Genomic DNA, 6,759 nt, shown 5'->3' with positions numbered 1-6,759 from the left:
AACCCCGTCTCTACTAAAAAATACAAAAAACTAGCGGGGCGAGGTGGCGGACGCCTGTAGTCCCAGCTACTCCGGAGGCTGAGGCAGGAGAATGGCGTAAACCCAGGAGGCGGAGCTTGCAGTGAGCTGAGATCTGGCCACTGCACTCCAGCCTGGGTGACAGAGCGAGACTCCATCTCAAAAAAAAAAAAAAAAATTGAGTACACATGCTCCAGGAAAAAAATCAAGGCCAAATACTGCTAATAATGAAAGGGAAGAATATTAGGATCACAATTTAATTAGCTCTAAGGATCTCTTTGCTCATCGCGAAATAAAAGGATCAGTGATCCCTTTGAGTACTTCAAGGCTTTTCCTGTCAAAAGCCATTGTGACTAGATTGGCTATTCAAAGGCATGCTGTTCAAACTGAGTATGAGTACTCCCAGGGAAATTAAAAACTGTATAAATATACACACACTCACAGAGTGAGGAATGGCATTTTTACTCAGATTATTTGCCAAAAACAGAGTATCCTGAATTGAGTCAGAGCAAATCTTCTGAAAAATATATGATGTCTGTATGGCATAAACTAATATCTGGGAGTAGGAAGAAAGTTCTCTCTTCTGCTTTATTATACTTGAATACCACATCCAAAGCAAAAACATCTAAGCAAAACAAAAGCAAAATAATCTTTTTAGAGGAAGATTTAATGGGCAATAGCAGTCTTTCCTGCAACTATCAATTTGAGAGAGAACCAGTTATTTTACTTATCTAATTTGAATGCTGGGATAACATACATTTTTCTTGAAGTGTTCAATGGGACCATTGACCTTTTTTTTTTTTCTTTTTAAATTGATATTGTCTTTTTAAATATTTTTCTTATTTTTTTTTTGAGATGAGGTCTTGTTATATTGTCCAGGCTGGTCTTGCACTCTTGGGCTTAAGCAATCCTCCTGCCTCAGCCTCCCAAGTAACTGGGACTACAGGCATGTGCCACTGTGCTTAGCTAATAAATATTTTTTTCTTTTCTACAGTAAAAGTTCACAGATCTCAAGCGTAGCTCACTTAATTCTCTCTCTCTCTGTCTCCCTCACACACACCCATCTCTTTCTCTCTCACACACATACACACACACAATCATTTAGCTACTACCACCCAGATCAAGATGTAGAACCATTTCCAGTACCTCAGAAGACTTCATGCCCCTTCCCACTTGATACCCTCGAAGTCAACCACCGTTTTAACCTCTATCACCATAGGTTTATTGCCTGTTTTAAAACTTCATTTAAATGAAATCAAACTATGTACTTACGTATTTGACTTTTGCTCAACATTATTTTCTTTTTTTTTTTTTTTTGAGACAGTCTCACTCAACTGTTGCCCAGACTAGAGTGCAGTGGTGCGATCTTGGCTCACTGCAACCTCTGCCTCCCAGGTTCAAGCGATTCTCCTGCCTCAGCCTCTCGAGTAGCTGGGATTACAGGCATGTACCACCACGCCTGGCTAATTTTTTGTATTTTTAGTAGAGATGGGGTTTCGCCATGTTGGGCAGGCTGGTCTCGAACTCCTGACCTCAGGTGATCCGCCTGCCTTGGCCTCCCAAAGTGCTGGAATTACAGGCGTGAGTCACCGCACCCAGCCAACATTATTTTCTTGAGATTTGTCCATGTCATTGCACATTCTAGTAGTTTCTTTTTTTTTTTTTAGCTGCTATGTACTAATTCCATTGTGTCAATTTACTACAATTGGTTTATTCATTCTAGAGTATAAAAACATTTGAGTTTCCAGTTTTTGAATTATGAACCAAATGGATATGAACAGTCTTGTACATATCTTTCATAGAACATAAGCACTCATTTTGGTTGAGTTCATATGCAGGAGTGGAATTTCTTGGTCATAGAATGAGATGTATGTTTGGCTTTTGTAAAAACTGCCAAAGTGATTATATGTTTATTTACATCACCACCAGCAATGTTTGACAGTCTCAATAGCTCTATATCTTCATCGGCACTTGATTTTGTCTGTCTAATTTAACCATTATGTTGGATGTATAGTAATATCACAATGTCATTTTAGTTTGCATTTTCCTGATGATTAATGATGGTGAGCATCTCTTCATAGGCTTATTGACCATATGGATATCTTTTTTTTTTTTTTTTTTATCACTTAGTCAAAATTTATTTCAAGGTCTGAAAACATTCAAACTAATCAAAATGGTACTACTGTAACTTCTTATAATACATAATATAAAAGTTTTTGAAAAATATAGACACAACCCCTAAACAACACACTATTTGATTCTCAAAAGCAATGGCTATTTCACAAGATGTAAAGGGAAAATAACATATTCACACACCTAAAGAGAGCATTTAACAGCAAGCTAGCCAGACAAAACACAAATATTTTTATATTTCCCATGTTTGTTTTTAACTTTACTTCGTAAAGCCACTGATAATTGAGGCTTCTTTCAAGTATAAGATTTCTAAAAAGTAAGCAAAACAAAATCCAACTGTATTTATATCAGTCCCTCTTCTCCAACAGCTTTAGATGTTTTTCTGAATACTTTTTATACAAAACAAAGCATTTTTATTAAAATCAGTTCTAATTCATTTATGCAGATTAGGGGAAAGTGATTCATAATAAATTAACTTTAAAATTACCTTCTATCTGCTTCTACCTCTATCCCCCCATCACCACCAAATCTGTTGCTACAGTGAACAATGATGCAGTGTACTGTTTGAGGGGGCCCAAAGCAATCTGTAATTTTTTTTTTTTTTTTTTTGAGATGGAGTCTTGCTCTGTCGCCCAGGCTGGAGTGCAGTGGTGTGATCTAGCAATCTGTAATCTTAATTTCCTACATATGAGTTAGTAGGAGGAAAAATCCACAGTATGAAGGCTGTTTAACTAAAACTTTATGCTTTTCCCTCAAGCTGTAAGTACTCTTTAGACTAGCATTAAATTACATTGTGCATATACAACTACACCCGTTTAGATTTGCCTTGGAATATAATTAATTTCCAAGACCTTAAATATTAAAAATAATTCTCTAACTATTTCATAGTTTAATTGGCTCTTAAATAGTTTTGCTGGGAGGAGAAACATTTTGTGTTCTTTAAGCAATTGATACGTGTAAATGTGTTCACTTAAGTCTTGAGAAAACCTAAGGATGAAGTCTGTTGTTTTGTTTTTCCTCAAAAAGGAAAAAAGAACCAAAGAAAAATGTTGAATAACAAGAATATTTACCTTTAAAAAGAAGAAACATTATCCAACAAAAAGGAGACATATAGATTTGAAAATGCTTATTTTGCTGTCTTCAATAACAACAAAAAGCAGATAGGCAAGGGAAGTCCAGAGGACTCAGAACTGAAGCACCTCTATACAATAATGAAGGTGGTACAATGATGTGACTGCAAAGAAAATGACTACAACAAAATTTTACAAACATCTTCATATTTGTAATGTATTAATGCACAAAATATCAAAAATACGAAGCCTGAGTTTCTTCCCCTCAGGTTTATGATAAACTATCAACCTTCTATTTAATGTATTTCCTTTTTTTTTTAAATTTATAGAAATGGGGTCTTGCTATGTTGCCCAGACTGGTCTTGAACTCATCAGCTCAAGCAATCCTCCCACCTCGGCCTCCCAAAGTGCTGGGATTACAAGTGTGAGCCACTACACTTGGCCTTAATGCATTTACTTTTATAAGCCTCTGTTTAGAAGTACACACTATACAAGAACATACATGCTGGTATTTTACCATGATAATTTTAGTTTTTATCTCAAACTAGTGACTTGCCTTTTTACCCATACTTATACACATGTAATACCTTTCTAGTGGTACATTTTAATCAATATATATATTTTAAATCTTGATTTTTAACTGAATCTTTTTAGTGCTATGACATAATGGGCTTAATTTAACAGTTGAAGCATGGTATGGTAACTACATTATACTTTTTAAACTAATTCACAACTGTAGCAAAGTGTTTGATTTTTAGTATATAACCAAGATGAGGCTGGACAGTAATAAACACAGAAACACTAGAAAACAGTGAATGAATAAATAATACGATTTTTCATCAGTGGCCATTCATTATTTTGCTTTTAGAAACCTGGAAGAAATTGTCTTCTTTGATTTTCAAGTGTTCTGGTAAATCTAGTCATTTCTTAGCTTCTTCAGTATCACCTTGAATTGCTGAAATAAGTGACTCTAAAGAATCAAAGTTCTTTTCTGGTCTCAGGTAGTCAACAATGGCAACATTGAGGATTTCCCCATAGAAGTCCTCTTTGAAGGTATGCATGATATGTATTTCCATAGACTTCTTGGTATTCTTGTAATATGGGTTCCATCCTATGCCCACCACCATCTTATGGACATCTCCACTTCCAACACTGGCCCAACCATAGTAAATGCCAGTGGATATGTCAGCTGGAAGATTATCTATCACTTGCTCAGGAAAATTAGCTGTGGGCATGCCCAGCTGCTTGGAGCCGCGGCCGAAGCCCCGCATCGCTTGGCCCGGGTAGAAGGAAGGCAGATGCCTCATAATGCAGTCCGCTCAGGGAATGGGCTGCGGCCGGGTCTGAGCGTCCTGCGGAGCCGCCGTCGACGCGGTGCCCAGACCCCGGACCAACCGGGGGGGCAGGAGCGTGAGCTCTGCCTGCCGCTGGGGCGCACCAGGGGCAGGACGACTCCGACCACATGCCGCGGCGGATACCTGACGCCGCCGACCCAACAAAAGCTGCCCCGCGACTCAGGAGCTTCGTCTCCGCTGGCGGGCAGCGGAGACTACCTGGGTGTCTTCTTTTGTAAAGTGCCTGTTCAGGTATTTTACCTATTTTATTACTGAATTTGTGTCTTTCTATTGTTTTGTAAGATTTCTATATTTTTTATTTATTTTTTTAGAGACAAAGTATCACTCTGTTGCCCAACCTGGAGTGTAATGGCGCAAACCTAGCTCACTGCAGCCTCAAACTCCTGAGCTCAAGTGATCTTCCTGCCTCAGCCTCTTGAGTAGCTGGGACTACAGGCGTGTGCCACCACACTTGGCTACTTTTTTTTTTTTTTTTTTTTTTTTTACTTTTTTTTTGTAGAGATGGGGGTCTTGCTATGTTTCCTAGGTTGGTCTTGAACTCCTGGCCTCAAGCGATCCTTCCATCTCAGCTTCCCAAAGTGCTGGGGCTGCAGGCAAGAGCCACCACACCTGGCCCAGTTCTTTACATATTCTAACTACAAGTCCTTAGTCATATATATTACGGAAATCTCCCAGTCTATGGCTTGAATTTTCGTATTCTTAATGGGATCATTTGACCAGAAGTTCTTAATTTTAATTAAGTCCAATTTATCATTTTTTATTTAGTTAGTACTTTTGATGCCCTACTTAAAAAATCCTTGCCTATCCCTAAGATCAAGAAGATACTCTTCTATGTGTTTTGCTAGAACAGGAGTCGACAAACTACAACCCAAAGGTCACATGTGGCCCAGATAATGTTTTACTGAATCATAGCTACATCCATTCATTTATGTATTGTCTATGGTTGCTTTCACACTTCAGCATCAAAGTCAGTGTAACAAAGACCATACGAGCCACAAAGCCTAATATATTTACTATTTGGCCCTTTATAGAAAATGTTTGCCAATCTCTGTTGTTCTAGATCATTTAGGTCTAGTATCCATCTCAAATTAATTTTTGTGTGTGGTTTGAGAGAGTTCATTTCTTTTCTGTATAGATAACCAGTTAACCCATCACTATTAATAAAAAGTGCTCTCACCCTTTCCCACTGAATTGTAATGGTGCCTTCACCATACATCTGATGACTGGATATGGGTGGTTCTCTTTCTATATTCTATATAGTGCTCCATTGATCTATTTGACTATCATTGCATAAATACTATATGGTCTTAATCACTGTAGCATTATAACAAGTCTTGATACCTGATCGTGTAAGCCCTCCAGCTTTTTTTTTTTTTTTTTCCCGAGAAGGAGTTTCGCTCTGCCGCCCAGGCTGGAGTGCAGTGGCACAATCTCAGCTCACTGCAAGCTCCGCCCGCCAGGTTCACGCCATTGTCGTGCCTCAGCCTCCGGCGTAGCTGGGACTACAGGCACCCACCACCACGCCCGGCTAATTTTTTGTATTTTTGGTGGAGATGGGGTTTCACCATGTTAGCCAGGATGGTCTCGATTTCCTGACCTCGTGATCCACCTGCCTCGGCCTCCCAAAGTGCTGGGATTACAGGCGTGAGCCACCGCGCCCGGCTGTTATTGTTTTAAGATTGGCTTTTCTAGGACCTTTGTTTTTCCATATAAATTTAAATTTTATTGATATTATTTTTAATTGACAAATCATAATGTATATATTTATGGGGTATAATGTGTTGTTTTGGTATATGTGTACAATGTGGAATGATTAAATCAGGCCAATCATCTTGTTGTTTTCCACAAAAAGAGTCTGCTGGTATTTCTGTTGAGATTGTGTTTAACCTATACATCAATTTGGGTAAAATTAACATTAAAATAATGAGTTTTCTAACCAATAAGCATAATATATTAATCTATTTATTTAGATTTTTAAAAATTAAAGCAATATTTTGTAATTTTCTGTCTTTTGCAGCTATTTAGTAACATTTAAAATTTTTTACGGTCTTTTCGTTTTCTCCAACCTTGGAAAAAAACCCCACCCAACCACATCTACTTTGTTTTTCTGTTAGACATGAATTTTTCTTATTGTGTCCTTTTTTTTTGAGACGGAGTCTCGCTCTGTCACCCAGGCTGGAGTG

General features: G+C 38.0%; 1 pseudogene across 1 annotated transcript; it reads right to left on the bottom strand.

The window, feature by feature from the left end:
* Nucleotides 1–2,096: 2,096 nt before the first annotated feature.
* LOC101007922 lies at nt 2,097–4,832 on the bottom strand (annotated as a pseudogene). The gene has a single exon (XR_004180584.1). The product of XR_004180584.1 is annotated as a riboflavin kinase pseudogene (transcript).
* Nucleotides 4,833–6,759: the final 1,927 nt, after the last annotated feature.

This window comes from Papio anubis, chromosome X (genome assembly GCF_008728515.1).
Source record: "Papio anubis isolate 15944 chromosome X, Panubis1.0, whole genome shotgun sequence".
Lineage (NCBI taxonomy): Eukaryota > Metazoa > Chordata > Mammalia > Primates > Cercopithecidae > Papio > Papio anubis.
Note: the sequence above shows the minus strand (reverse complement) of the source record. Positions and strands in the feature narration are given on the sequence as shown.